At 43.9% G+C, this 16,338-nt stretch overlaps 1 pseudogene; it reads left to right on the top strand.

Moving 5' to 3' along the window:
- The first annotated feature begins 273 nt into the window (after positions 1-273).
- The window catches only part of LOC112611987, a 50,141-nt pseudogene continuing 34,076 nt past the window's right edge, over positions 274-16,338 (top strand).

Raw genomic sequence — 16,338 nt, forward strand, 5'->3', positions numbered from 1 at the left:
CGGGGTAGCTGGGACTACAGGTGTGCACTACCACGCCTGGCTAATTTTTGTATTTTTAGTGGAGACGGGGTTTCGCCTTGTTGGCCAGGCTGGTTTCAAACTCCTGGCCTCAAGTAATCCACCCGTCTTGGCCTCCCAAAGTGCTGGGATTACAGACGTGAGCTACCACGCCTGGCCCACATACCTTGATGTACAAATACTTTATTGGTTCCCAGTGTCTATGTGCACTAGAAGATGGGAGGTCCTCTTTCTGTGCCTATTACAGCTGTGGCTTTCGGTCCCAAGCAGCATCTGAAGCGGGTAGCAGCTCCACAGCATTGGATGCTAGATAAATTGACTGGTGTGTTTGCTGCTCGTCCCTCCACTGGTCCCCACAAGCTGAGAGAGTGTCTCCCTCATATTTTCCTAAGGAACAGACTTAAGTACGCCCTGATAGGAGACAAAGTAAAGAAGATTTGCATGCAGTGGTTCATTAAGGTAGATGGCAAGATTCGAACTGATATAACCTACCCTACTGGATTATGGATGTCATCAGCATTGACAAGATGGGAGAGGATTTCTGTCTGATCTATGGCATCAATCGTCGCTTTGCTCTACATCATATTACACCTGAGGAAGTCAAGTACAAGTTGTGCAAAATGAGAAAAATCTTTGTGCGCGCAAAAGAAATCCCTCACCTGGTGATTCACGATATTCACACCATCCGCCACCCTGATTCCCTCATTAAGGTGAATGACACCATTCAGATTGATTTGGAGACTGGCAAGATCACTGCTTTGAAGTTCGACAGTGGTAACCTGTGTTTGGTGACTGGAGGTGCTAAATGGGGAAGAATTGGTGTGATCACCAACAGAGAGAGGCACCCTGGATCTTTTGACATGATTTACGTGAAAGATGCCAACAGCAACAGCTTTTCCATCATTTTTGTTATTGACAAGGGCAACAAACCATGGATTTCTCTTCCCCGAGGAAAGGGTGTCCGCTTCACCATTGCTGAAGCGAGAGACAAGAGACTGCAGCCAAACAGAGCAGTGGGTGAAATGGTCTGTGGGTGGCATGTTAGATCTTTGTATGTAATTAAAATTAATATGGCATGATTAAAAAATAAGTAAAAATACTTTATTGCTAGAAAGTGCTAACGATCTATCTGAGGCTTCTGTGAGTCACAATCTTTTTGCTGGTGGAGGGTCGTGCCTTCAGATTGATGGTTGCTGACTGATCAGGGCAGTTGTCGCAAGGCTAGTGTGACAATTTCTTAAAATAAGACAACAAAATTTGCCACATCGATGGACTTCTTCACAAAAGATTTCTCTGTAGCATGCAATGCTGTGTGATAGCATTGCATATAGAACTTCTTGCAAAATTGGAGTTGATCCTCTCAAACCCTACCACCTTTTTATCAACTATGTTTATAGAATATTTGAAATCCTTTGCCGTCATTTCAACAATGTTCATAGCATCTTCATCAGGAGCAGATTCCATCTCAAGAAACCGCTTTCTGGTTGGGCGCAGTTGCTCATGCCTGTAATCCCAGCACTTTGTAGCTGGGATTATAGGCACCCACCACCACATCCAGCTAATTTTTGTATTTTTAGTAGAGATGGGTTGGGGGTGGGGTTGCACCTCGTTGGCCAGGCTGGTCTTGAACTCTTGCCCTTAAGTGATCCTCGGCCTCCCAAATTGCTGGGATTACAGGCGTGAGCCACCACGCCTGGCTGGTGGTTCATTTTTGCATGTGGTATGACATAGCAAACGTTATTTTTCCTGAATATTTGTATTATTGTATCAGGTTGTATTGACAGCATTTATTAAGCATTTTATGCCATTACTGCTTATTGACAGGGTGTTACTCTGTCGCCCAGGGTGGAATGCAGTGGCATAATCATGGCTCACTGCAGCCTCCACCTTCTGGGCCCAAGCAGTCCTCCTACCTCAGCTTCCCAAAGTGTTGGGATTATAGGCGTGAGCCACTGTGCTGGGCCTGTTTTTTATTTTTTATTTTTTATTTTTTTTGAGACAGTCTCACTCTGTATCTCAGGCTGGAGTGCAGTGGTGTGATCTCGGCTCACTGCAACCTCCACCTCCTGGGTCCAAGTGATTCTCCTCCCTTAGCCTCCCGTGTAGCTGGGATTACAGGTATGTGCCACCATGCCCAGCTACTTTTTGTATTTTTAGTAGAGACAGGGTTTCACCATGTTGGCCAGGCTGGTCTTGAACTCCTGACCTCAAGTGATCCACCCACCTTGGCCTCCCAAAGTGCTGGGATTACAGGCGTGAGCCACTGCACCCGGCATTTTTTAGTTTTTAAATTCTGTTCCATTGATCTGTCTGTCTTGTCTTGTGCCATTGCCACATTGCATTACAATTTCTACTTTTATCATTTTTTAATGTCTGCCAGGTAAAATGGATATTGTCTCGTTTTGCATGGAGCCGTTCACTATACTTGTTGAGTGCTTGCTCTGCACCAGGCTTTGTCCTGGGCATTGAAGGTGCGATGTTGACCTACATGGTCTTTCTCTCTCATAGGTCTTGGAGACACATGCAGACACACAGAGCGGTAATTACAACCTGCCTGATCAGCAGTGCAGCGGGGAGGGCCGGAGCATGGTGGGACACATCTACCCACGTTCCTGCCTTTGTGCCCTAGATGGACTTTCTGGCTCCTGTCTGAGGCCGCCCCTGACCAGGCACCAGATCCTTTCCCCTCTTGCCTTCTCGAGGACCTACTGAAGCAATTCCCTCTTTTCTTTCCTGCACCATCAACCGATATTTCCTTCTCTACTGGAATATTCCCATTAGCTTACATGGATGATGAGTGAATTCCTTTCATTGCACCATATTCTCCAATTACCATCCATTTTTCTGCTTTGTTTATGGCCCAAATCCTTGAGTTAACCATCTTCACTGTCTCCAGTTCTCCTCCCATTCCAGTGGGGCATCACCTCCACCACTCCTCCAATACCTCTCATGTCAAGGTCATCAGTGACCTCCCTGCACCTGAACCCAGTGTTCAGTTCACTTGCTTATAGTACTTGACACTCCAATAGCATTGGACGAAGCTTGTCACTCCCTCCACTTGGCTTTACACAGGCCACTCTCCTGGGTTTCCTTTGACTTTACTGGTCACTCCTCAGAGTCCTTTGCTGTTTTCTCTTTATTCCCCTCAACTATATTTTTATTTATTTATTTATTTGTTTATTTATTTATTTATTTTAGATGGAGTCTCACTCTGTCACCCAGGCTGGAGGGCAGTGGCATGATATGGGCTCACTGTGACCTTCGCCTCCCAGGTTCAAGTGATCCTCCTGCCTCAACCTCCCAAGTAGCTGGGATTACAGGCACGTGTCACCACGCTCAGCTAATATTTTGTATTTTTCAGTAGAGACTGGGTTTCACCATGTTGGCCAGGCTGGTCTTGAACTCCTGACCTCAAGTGATCTGCCCACCCTGACCTCTCAAAGTGTTGGGATTACAGGCGTGAGCCACCATGCCTGGCCATCTTTCCCCCAATTCTAACTGCTGGAGTGCCCCAGGGCTTAGACCTTAGGTCTTTTCTCTGTCTGCACTCACTCCTTTGGTGATCATACCTAGCCTCGAGACTTTAACTATCATTTCTCTTTTTTTTTTTTGAGACGGAGTCTCGCTCTGTTGCCCGGGCTGGAGCGCAGTGGCCAGATCTCAGCTCACTGCAAGCGCCGCCTCCTGGGTTTATGCCATTCTCCTGCCTCAGCCTCCCAAGTAGCTGGGACTACAGGCGCCCGCCTCCTTGCCCGGCTAGTTTTTTGTATTTTTTAGTAGAGACGGGGTTTCACTGTGTTAGCCAGGATGGTCTCAATCTCCTGACCTCGTGATCTGCCCGTCTCGGCCTCCCAAAGTGCTGGGATTACAGGCTTGAGCCACCGCGCCTGGCCTTAACTATCATTTCTAATGATGGAAATATCTTCTCAAATCATAGAAACTTCAGCTTTATATCCCCTGTTCAGACTTCTCCCCTGAGCTCCAGGCTTGTCGATCACTTGTCTCCTTACATCCCACTTGGATATCCCACAGTTATCTCAAACTCAGTATGTCCCACACTGTACTCCTGATGCCACCACACTGCTCTTTCCATGCCTCTTTATACCTCTGTACATGGTAACTACATTCTTTCAGTTGCTCAGGTCAAAAACTTCAAAGCGCCGGGTGTGGCGGCTCATATCTGCAACTCCAGCACTTTGGGAGGCTGAGGTGAGAGGATGGCTTGAGCCCAGGAGTTCTGTATCAGCCTGGGCAGCACAGTGAAGCTCTGTCTCTATAAAAAATACAAAAACTAAAAATTAGCCAGGCGTGGTGGCACACGCCTGTAGTCTCAGCTACTTGGGAGGTCAAGGTGGGAGGACTTGAGCCAGGGAGGTCGAGGCTGCAGCAAGCCATAATTATGCCATTGCACTGCAGCCTGGGAGAAAGAGCAAGACTGTCTCAAAAAACAAACCAGCAAACAAACAAAAAATTCGAAGCTATTCGCGACTCTTCTCTTTACCACACAGCTCACATAGACTTCATTAACAGACTCTGGACTCTGCCACTCAAATCTAGAATCTGACTGGTGTTCACCACTTCCATCTTGCCATCCTTTTCAAGCTGCCATGATTCCTCACTTGGATTTTCATAATGGCCTCCTGATGGCTCTCTCTGCCTCTGTCCTCACTCCCCTTAGTAGTCTAAGAGTAATGCTTTTAGAATGTAAATCACAGTATGTTACATTGCTGCTCAAAACCCAATGGCGCCTCTTTGTTGTAAGGACGCAGTCCAAGTCCTTACAACAGCCTACAAGGCTGCACTTGATTCTGCATCCCCCAATTTACTTCTCTAACTTTCTCTGCTACCATTTCTACCCTAGCCTTATTGGACTCCAGATACACTGGCCTCCTTGCTCTTTGAAGGCCAAGCATGTGACCCTTTCGGGACATATCCTCATGGTTCATCTTGTCACCTCCTTTTGGATTTTGTGCAAATGACAGTGAAACTTTTTTTGATCCTCTATTGATAATTTTAACATCATCCTATCCACTTCCCATCTTTAATTAATTACTTAATGAGTTTATTTATGTATTTGTAGAGACAGGATTTCACCATATTGCCCAGGCTGGTCTCCAGCTCCTGAGCTCAAGCAATCTACCCGCCTTGGCCCCTCAAAGTGCTGGGATTACAGGAGTGAGCCTCCTGCCCGGCCTTTATTTACTTTTTATCTAACTCATTACCAGCTTCTAACTCAGTACCAGCTAACATACTCTATTTTTCATTTTTTTTTAAATCTATTTTTTTTTGTTTATTTCCCACTAGCCTGCAAGTTTTCTAAGGGCAGAGATTTCATCTGTTAAATTCCAGGTTGTTTATACAGCTCCTAGAGCCATGCCTGGTATATAACACATGCTCAGTAAATATTTGTTGAATGAGTGATGTCCTTGAATATTGAAATGGATATGTCTGAAGTCGCTACAATTTCTTAAATGAGTTTCTTTCTAAGGAGATAATCCCCTTTATCTTAAGTCATTGAATTTTTTACTCTGACAATTTTTGGGTTTGCCTTTCTAGAGGAGTTATGTGGGTGTCTGTTTCAAAGATTTTAGGTCAAGGTGAGAGAAAAAGAGACTAGTTTGAATTTGTTGGAGGTTTATTTTTTCCAGACAGTTACAGTTGCCGTTGTAAAGCGGAAAGAGAGCTCACCCGGAAGTGGCCAAGGACAGGGAATTTCCCTGTGATGTTGAAGGGTTCCTCTTACCCTTTTGTTATTATTATGGAAGTGGTAGTGGCAGGAGTAGCCACAGTGAGGTAGATAACAATTGCAAGCATTTATGGAATCCTTCACTGAGTGCCAAGCCCTGTCAGAGGGCTTGACAGGCACTTTCTCATTTAAACCTTATAAACCAGGTACTATTATCATTATCATTCTAACTTCATAGATGGTAGACCTAAAGCTTTTTTTTCTTTTTCTGGGACAGGGTCTCAAGATGTTGCCCAGGCTGGTCTCAAACTCCTAGGCTCAAGCAATCTGCCTGCCTTGACCTCCCAAAGTGCTGGGATTACAGACCTGAGCCACTGCACCCAGCCTGACCTGAAGTTTAAATAAAGGTAATGCACAGCCAGTCCCCTTCAATGATCCCCACCTCCTGGTACTCCCATACTCATGTAGTCCCCTCCCATCTTGTACCAGGGTTAACCTGTGGGATCAATAACATACAACAGAAGTGAGGCTGTCCTTCTTCTGAGATTAGGCATAAAAGACTGGCTTCCTTCTTGAGCACTGTCTTGTCTTGCGTGTTCTCTCTCTCTCTCCCTCAGATCACTTGTCTTATGGAATGTCAGCTGCCATATTGAGAGGATACTCAAGCAGCCCATGGAGAGACCCATGGAGACACCCATGGGATAAGAAACAGAGACCTCTGCCTAACAGCCAGTGAGGCATTGAGACCTGTTGTATTAGTCTGTTCTCATGCTGCTAATAAAGACATACGCAAGACTGGGTAATTTATAAAGGAAAGCAGTTTAATTGACTCACAGTTTCACATGGCTGGGGAGGCCTCACAATCATGGCAGAGGGCAAAGGGGAAGCAAGGCGTGTCTTACATGGTGGCAGGCAAGAGAGAGTTTGTGCAGGCGAACGCCTGTTTATAAAACCATCAGATCTCGTGTGACTTATTCACCACTATGAGAAGAGCATGGGAAAGACCCACCCCCATGATTCAATTACCTCCCACTTGGTCCCTCCCACAACACGTGGGGATTATGGGAGCTACAATTCAAGATGAGAGTTGGGTGGGGACACAGCCAAACCCTATCACCTGCCAACTACCCATGCATGAGCTTGGAAGTGGATTCTTTAACACCATTTGAGCCTTTAGATGGTGGTACCCTGGCTGGCACCTTGACTACAACCTTTGGAGAGACTCTGAGCCCAAGCCACCCAACTAAGCTGCCCCAGGATTCCTGATCCTTAGACATTGTAGGAGGTGATAAATGATAATTATTTAAGCTGCTAGATTTTGACATAGTGTGTTATGCATCAGCAGATAACCAATATAGGTAACTTGCCCAAGATCATGCTGTCGATAAGTGGTAGAACTAAAATTTGAACATGGGCTTGTCTGACTTCAGACCACTGGGCTCCATTGCTGTGGTGACAGCCACAGTATTGACTCTGCTCAACCCTGGCCTGTCGTGAGCTGCCACTGAGTTATGGGGCTTGCCGTGGTTTGCAGGACTGAGAGTGGGGCTGAGAACTGACCCCATGACTTCTAGGACATATTTCATTCATTCTCAATGTGGGAAAATTTAACCTATTTTACATTCCCTGAATTATCTCCATAAACATTTGTGGAAAGCACATTTAAGATGTGGGTTGTGACTTCCAACTGAAACTAGACATCTAGACTTCGTTTTTGGACCATGGATCAGCAAATAGTAAATAATTTTGGCTTTGCAGGTGAAATATATATTTTTTAAAATGCTGCCTTGACACAGTTTTGAGGCCCTGGCTAGAGGCTGGTCGTCCCCTTCTTAGGCAGCTGGTTAAGTCATACTTCTTGGCTGGGCACCGTGGCTCACGCCTGTAATCCTGGCACTTTGGGAGGCTGAGGCAGGCAGACTGCTTGAGCTAGGAGGTCAAGACCAGCCTGGGCAACATGGCAAAACCCTGTCTCCACAAAAAATACAAAGAAATTAGCTGAGTGTGATGGTGTATGCCTGTAGTCCCAACTACTTGGGAAGCTGAGGTGGGAGGATCACCTGATCCTGGAAGGTTGAGGTTACAGGGAGCCGAGATTGTGCCACTGTGTTCCAGCCTTGGTGATAGAGGGAGATCCTGTCACAAACAAACAAACAAACAAACAAAGTCTACATCCCAAATCGCCTCGCAGCTCATGCTTTAGGCCACTATACACCTGCCCTAATTGCCCAGAACCAGGTATCTGATACCTGATAGGGACAGCCCCTAAGCCCCAGAGCCTGCTGAAATCACACAAATTGGCCAATCCTAAACCTGCTTCTCCTGCCTAATCCTTTCCTTCCCTGCTGCCCGTCTCTGGTGCTCCCTCGCGGTGGCCCTGCAGGGCGTTGCTGTGTTCTCATCCCAGGGAACTGTCAGTTAGAAAGTGGTAAGACTCAACCCTTTTTCCAGTTTCTCCTGAGATCTGCATAAGGCCTCCTGTCCCTCACCATCCCTCACTATCCCTCACCACTCACTGTGGGGAGAACAGTGGGCCATATGGCTTCGGTCACAGCGACTCAACTCTGTCTTTGTAGGATCCAAACAGCCATAAACAATATAGGAATGTGTTCTGAAGGAAACCGGAATATTTCACCCCAAAAATAGACTTCTTTGGCATATTTTGAGATGATTATTCAGAGAAACTGTAGACAAGAATAGCCCTGAAAAGCTGTCTTTGGTGGAGGAGATTTGCATCTGTAGAGAAAATCTACATTAGTGAAATAAGCAGCCAGGCTTTCTCTGAGCACCCCTTTCTCCATATCTAGGAAAGATGAGCTCACAGGAAAGAGAGACTGACAGCCTAACACCTTTTAAGATCTGTCAGAGAAACTTTGCCACAGTCCACTTCTGTTCTTTCTGAGAGCTGCTACCTGTGACGCTTCATCTGCATGACAAGACCACATCCACAAGTTTTCCTTCCTTCTCCCATAACCTGTGTGCTACCCTCTTCTGGAAGCCCCAAGCCTGTTATTCTTTCTGTAGCCTCAGGATAGTGTAAACTTCCACTCAACTGTGGCTTTACGCCTGTTCAACTGTGGCTTTACGCCTGTTCAACTGTGGCTTTACGCCTGTACAACTGTGGCTTTACTGCCTTTGGGAGGTCAAGGCAGGTGGATCGCTTGAGCTCAGGAGTTTAAGACCAGCCTTGGCAACATGGCAAAACTCCATCTCTGCAACGACAACAACAAAAATTAACCAGGCGTGGTGGCACAGGCCTGTAGTCCCAGCTACTCTGGAGGCTGAGGTGGGAGGAGGGTCACTGGAGTCCAGGGGATCAAGGCTGCAGTGAGCATAGATGGCGCCACTACACTCCAGCCTGGGCAATAGAGTGAGATCCTGTCTAAAAATGATGATAATAATTACAATCACTCATTGGGCTCTTCTTTGAGTTTTCATATTTTCTGTGACATCCCTGCGTAAGTGTGCATGTAATAAATTTGCTATACTTTTCTCTTGTTAACCTGCCTTTTGTTATAGGGGATTACCCCTTTTCTGCCCCTACACTTTCAATAACATTTTATTTACAAAAATAGGTGGTAGAACAGATTTGACACCCGGGCTATAGTTTACTCATATTTGCTTTAGAATCTTCTGATAGATTTAGATTTTCTGATTCGTGGGTAATATGAAAGAAAGCTTAATCCATATATGAGTTAATGAGTACATCTCTTTAAGCTGTCACTTAGTTGACACTGAAGGACCCTTGCGAAAGTGTTAAAGGTGCTTTGTCATACTCTGTGAACTGTTTCAGCCCTGGAGCCTGTCTGTGTGGCCTTCTATAGTGTTATACTTCATATGATTTTAGAGTGACAGTAATGGGAATGGAGCTGCCAGATGGAAGGCTGATCGCATGTCAGAGGCTAGGCTGGATGCATTCTATTCATCCTCACTACTCATTTTCCTAAGGACACGTGTATCTCCTCATTTTATGGATGGCGAAACTGAGGCTTAAAGAAGCCCAAGATAACACATCTCGTCAGTGGTGGAGGCTACACTCAATCTTGGTAGTTTAACTTAAAAGATCATGTTCCTACCCATGTTATGAAATCACATTTCTGCGATTCCTGTATCTCCTTTAGAGCTTGTTAAAGCCATCTTTTAAAAATGCCTATTGGCATCAAAGACATTTTTTTCCCCTCTATTATTTATTTTTGCTATTTCTTTTTTGTTTATTTTTATTTTTTATTTTTTAATTTTTTATTATACTTTAAGTTCTAGGGTACATGTGCACAACGTGCAGGTTTGTTACATATGTATACATGTGTCATGTTGGTGTGCTGCACCCATTAACTCGTCATTTACATTAGGTATATCTCCTAATGCTACCCTCCCAATTTTTTTTTTTTTTTCTTCAGATGGAGTCTTGCTTTGTTGCCCAGGCTGGAGTGCAGTGGCACAATTTCAGCTTACTGCAACCTCTGCCTCCTGGGTTCAAGCAGTTCTCCTGCCTCAGCCTCCCGAGCAGCTGGGATTACAGGCACCCGCCACCATGCCCAGCTAATTTTTGGATTTTTAGTAGAGATAGGGTTTTGCCTGGCTGGCTTGACTGGTCTCGAACTCTTGACCTCAGGTGGACCAGCGCTTCAGCCTCCCCAAGTACTGGGATTACAGGTGGGAGCCACTGCCCCGGGTCCAATGACAATGATTTAATACAGTATTGCTTTTGCTAAATAACTTTTAATTTTAAGGATTCCCCAAACAGAGAGATACATTTTTTTTTGCTGTTTGTTTGTTTGGTAATTGGAGGTTGTGCACAGGGACAGGACAGATTCTTGCATTCATTTTAGTTCACAATAGAATACAGCAGTTGGCTGGAATTGTTAATTCGCCCTTGGGGGAAACCAAGTGCCTGAGGCAGTGATTGACAAATCAATACATCTTTAGTGGGTCTGGTAAATCAAGTGTCACACGTATGTCAACCTTTTCTCCAGAGTATGGATTTTACCCAGGACAAGTGTGTTTCTTCCTTTCCATCATTTTCTCCTTCAAAATTGCAACATAGTAAGGTATTTAAACAAATCCTTAAGATTGCAAGCTTTTTTTTTTTTTTTTCTTTTTCAGTTTTTAAAAGATAGCGTAAGGGATCGTGCTTTTCCCAGCTATTTTAGGGCAAGAACTCAGTTGTTTGCATATTTGCATTTCAACCCCTAACCTCTCCTGAGGACACATGGCTGTCTGACGATGAAGCCCACAGGCACAGCGCTGGGACTGTGGATTAAGCCTCTGAATGCTGACTAGTTTTTAGCAGCATTCCCAGCGTGTGTGAAGAATGTGTTTGTAGCTGGGAGGCAAACAGAACATCCAAAGCCGAGCAAGAATTTTGAAAAATAGTTGTCTTATGTATAAATGTATTTTTGCTCTTAGTGTTTTCTTCTTGCCGATTTCATTATTCCAGATTTCCACTTTCTTTTCAAATAGCTCCATTGTGTTTGATATTCTCATAATATTCTCTCAAGTTTTGGTCACTTGATTTTTTCAAAATGTTCTTATTTTTTTTTTTTTTCTTCTTTATCATTTAAACACCCAGCCATGGATGGTTGGCTCAGATATCTCTCCCCCGCAGTAGGGAAGACCTGGTGACTTCCACACAAGACGCCCTGTATGGCTTTTGCTCTTCACAAATCAGGGCCCAGTTGGAAGTTTTGGCAGGTACTGAGGGTGACAGCTTAGGTTTGTAGCTCTTATAATAGGAACAGCAAGGCTTTGGGCTGTAGATTTATTTCTCTTAACAGTTTAAGTGATCTTTGTGTCTGCTTTTAGGGCCAAATAAATGAATTCTCTTAACTGGCTCTTTATTCTTTTAGTGAAGAAACATATTGTAGAAGTGTGAGTTCTGTTTGGGTAGAAAAACCAAACTAATTTGATGAATTGGCACATTGGCTTAAAGAGTCGCCGATAGTAATTTGTTGAGGATCTCCTTTTTTGCTGCCAGTGGGGAAGGCAGGGCATGGCCCAAAGTGAAGTAAAAACTGGTTCCTGTTCTCAGGAGTTCAAGGTCCAGATGTAAAATAAGGAGAATGCCAGAAAACTTACTTATCAGTGAAAGCATCCAGTTTGAGAAATTGTGGGCCAGAGAGCATTGAAGATGGAGCCTTAAAAGATTGGTGGCATTGACCGGGCGCAGTGGCTCACCCCTGTAATCCCAGCACTTTGGGAGGCCGAGGCAGGCCGATCACCTAAGGTCAGGAGTTCGAGACCAGCCTGGCCAACGTGGCGAAACCTCGTCTCTACTAAAAATGCAAAAATTAGCTGGGTGGGGTGGCGGGCGCCTGTAATCCCAGGTACTCGGGAGGTTGAGTAGGAGAATTACTTGCACCCAAGAGACGGAGGTTGCAGTGAGCCAAGATCGTGCCACTGCACTCCAGCTTGGGTGACAGAGCGAGAGACTCCATCTCAAAAAAAAAAAAAAAAAAAAAATTGGTGACATTTTAACAATGTAGCTATATTTGTCATGGCTGTAAAGGAGTGTGTGTGTGAGTTTATGCGTGTCTGTCTGTCTGTGTCTGTCCATGTCCTTTGGGGAATAATTTGCTATTCACTTCATCTGGCACAAGTGTATGGGAGCAATGGGACATGATTTTCTAAAACTAATTTAAATGTAAGACTCATAACTCATCAGGTCTTTAGGAGAAAGGCAATGTATATTTTCCTTTTACATGCAGTAAAATTAGATCCTTGTCTGTTGGGATGATGATTAAATTTATTATAAAGTTAATGTCAAACCCATTGTTAGCTATTTTGTAAGTTGAAAAGCGACTGACACATAATGAGCTCTGTGTTGTAATTCTTAAAAATAGTTACAATAACACTGCCCTCGAGGTCGGTGTCTTGCCATAGTTAAATTCATTACACAGCCTGTACTTTCTAAATTTCTTTATTAATTATTTGCCTGTACTTTTAAAGTGGGAATTGATCACCTATTCTAGGCCAAACATCAGGATTGGCAGCAAGTGATCTTAGCTGTTTTGTGGTTTTTTTTTTAAGGGGTAACTTCAATTTGCTGTTACAATGAGCTAAAAGATTTCACTTAAAGTATAAGGAATGGCCGGGTACAGTGGCTCACGCCTGTAATCCCAGAACTTTGGGAGGCTGAGGCGGATAGATTGCTTGAGCCCAGGAGTTTGAGACCAGCCTGAGCAACATGATGAAACCCTGTCTTTATAAAAAATACAAAAATTAGCCAGGAATGGTGGCACACACCTGTAGTTCCAGCTACTTGAGAGGCTGAGGTGGGAGGATCACTTGAGCCCGGGAGGTGAAGGCTGCAGTGAGCTGTGATTGTGCCACTACACTGCAGCCTGGGTGACAGAGTGAGACCCTGTCTCAAAAAAAAAAAAAAAAAAAAAGTGTAAGGAATGGATAACATTACATTGCCATTCTGTTAATAATTCTACTAGTTGAGTTTTTTTTTGGTTATGTTGCATATTATTAGAAGACACAATAAATCACACTGCAAACTATTTTTATTTTTTGTATGTTTTTGGGTGAGAAATGAAGTATTACCTTGAATCTATGCTTTGTGGACATTCTGCTGTGTTCACATCAGAGGGGCCAGGGAAATTAATTGAGTAAGAGGGAGATTTCAAAAACAGAGAGATTAAGATATGCTGTTTATGAATGAGATGGATTTGGATCTGAAGGCAGGAGCTTCTTCTATTGGCTTGAAATGGACTGATATTATTTAGTAACATTTCTGAGAAATTAATGAAACAATCTGTATTAGTCTATTCTTATACTGCTGTAAAGAACTACCTGAGACTGGGTAATTTATGAAGAAAAGAGGTTTAATTGGCTCACAGTTCTGCTGGCTTACCAGGAAGCACAGCTGGGAGGCCTCAGGAAACTTACAATCATGGCAGGAGGCAAGCGGGAAGCAAGAACCTTCTTCGCATGGAGGCAGGAGAGAGAGTGATCTTGAGCGGGGAGTTGCCATGCCCTTTTAAACAACCAGATCTCGTGAGAATGCTATCACAACACAGCACTAGGAGATGGTGCTAAACCATTAGAAACCACCCCCATGATCCAGTCACCTCCCACCAGGTCCCACCTTCAACACATGGGAATTACAATTTGCCATGAGATTTGGGTGGAGACACAGAGCCAAACTATATAACCATCCTCACAGGGGTGGCAGGAATTGCATGTCTGGTTATGGACAGAAATACAGTTATAATTAAGCATCAATCAGGCTGCACTTTGCCCCACTTCCTTGTAGCTGAAAATCATGTGGTGCCAGATCCTGATCATTGGCACCCCATTGCTCCTATAGACAGGACCTCTGACGTTAGACTCATGAGGCTTTTGTTTAAGGATGGCTTATGATGTTTTTCAGACCTGAAACTCTAGCAAACCAGTTTGAAGACCTCACAAAGGGTTGGGATAAGCATGAGAACACAGATTCTTCCTCTCCCTGCCCCAGGACTTCACCCTGCACTTTTTCACCCATCAGCAATTTGCACACGTTAGCCTGCTCCAAAACTCTAACCCCAAATTCTTCAGGGAGATGGATTTGAGGTTTCCTCCCATCTCCTCATTTTGTGACCTTACCATTAAACCTTTTTCTCTGCTGCAACCTGATGTTTCTGTGTATTGACTCGCGGGGTGCATTGGGCCATGGATCTATTACAGTTACAGCTATTATTAGTAACAACAGAATTGCAGCACATCTCATGAATTCATCACGATGGGTTAGTATACCAATGAATCACCTGGGAAGTTGTAGAGTGAAGATTCCTATGTCTCATTTTCCTTCTTCTCTTCTTTTGGATTTTTTTTTTTTCTTTTCTCTTGACTTCTTTTGAATGGATTTTAAAAAATGATTTTTATCACCCTCCTCCACTCTCCTAGAGTGGTTACCCTAGAATTATACATTATTTGAAAATTTATGACAGTATAATGTTAGTCAAATCCTTTACTCTCCACCTGAACAAATATATCTACCTTCCAGCACATTAACTTCATTTATTTCCCATTATGACTTACATGCTATTATTATCGTCTGTCTGTCTTTATATATATTTAAATCCCCCCAGAGGCATTTTTATAATTATGGTAAGTCCCTACTTAACGTCTTCAACAGATTCTTGGAAACTTCTATCTTTAGCGAAATGACGTATGACGAAACTAATTTTACCATGGGCTAATTGATCTAAACAAGAGTTAAGTTCCTATGGCATATTTCCGGTCACGAAAATATAACAAAACTTTTAAATAAAGACCAAAATACTCTTAATATTAAACATGGAAATAAGTGTGAGCTATACATACATTTGAGAAAGATTAATAAAAACAAGTAAGATAATATTTACCCAGTTATTCCAGTTCAGGGTTTCGGTGGCTGGAGCCTATCCCAGCAGCTCAGGACACAAGTAGGAATCAACCCGGGACAAGATGCCCTCTTGCTGGGGTGCATGCTCACACAGACACCCATACTTGTGATCACCCTGTGCGTTTTTCCTGCCCCCTGCACAGACAAAACCAGTTCACTGAGACCATGGTATTGCAGTAAAGGAAGAATTTAATTAACGTAAGACCAGTCACAAGGAGAATGGGAGTTATCACGCAAATCAGTCTCCCCAAAGGCTCAGAGATTAGAGTTTTTCATGGATAGTTTGGTGGCAGGGGGCTAAGGAATGGGGAATGTTGATTGGTTGGGGATGAAATAATAGGAGTGTGGCAAACAGTCCTTGTGAGCTGAGTCCACCTCTGGGTGGGGGCCACAGAACCAGTTGAGTCATGAGTCCTCATCTGGGTGAGTCAGCGGGTTGTCAGAAATGTGAAAGTCCAAAAAGCATCTGGAAAGGCCAACCTTAGGTTCTACAACAGTGACCTTATCTATAGGAGTAACTGGGGAAGTCACTCAAATCTTGTGAAATCTTGCACGAATCTTGTGACCTACAAAACAATGGCTGGCTATTGTTTAAGTATGCCTACATCTTAGCAGAATTTGGGATCCTCCCATAATCCTAACATTGTGGTCTTTCATTAGTTTTATAAAGGCGGTTTAGTTTTGGGAAGGGCTATTATCATCCTCGCTTTAAAGTTAAACTATAAATAAATTCCCCCCGCGGTTAGCCTGGCTTCTGCCCAGGAATGAGTGAGAACAGCCAGCCTGTGAGGCTGGAGGCAAGATGGAGTCAGCCATGCTAGGCTTCTGTCACTGCCATCATCTTTGCAAAGGTGGTTTCACACTCACTCAGACTGGGACATTGTACACATGCCAGTCAACCTAACATGCATATCTTTGGAATGCAGGAGTAAACCAGAGGACCCGGAGAAAACCCACACAGATAAGGGGAGAGTGTGTAGACCTCACACTGACAGTGGCTCTGGCTGGGAAGTGATTATTTTTTCTCATCATTATAATGAAACAACGTGATTTGAGGACAGGCTGTATTTTATGAAGTTGGCATTCATTTACACTGACAACCTGATCACCACTTTCTTTCCTCTTCACCCCTTCTTGTATCTCTGACATTCCATGTGGAATCATTTTCTTTCTGCTTAAAATAGGTACTTTAAAATGTTCGTTGGCTAAGTCTGCCGATCCTGAAATCTCGTTGTCTATGTTTATCTAAAATGTCTTTATTTGA

Source organism: Theropithecus gelada, chromosome 19 (assembly GCF_003255815.1).
Source record: "Theropithecus gelada isolate Dixy chromosome 19, Tgel_1.0, whole genome shotgun sequence".
NCBI lineage: Eukaryota > Metazoa > Chordata > Mammalia > Primates > Cercopithecidae > Theropithecus > Theropithecus gelada.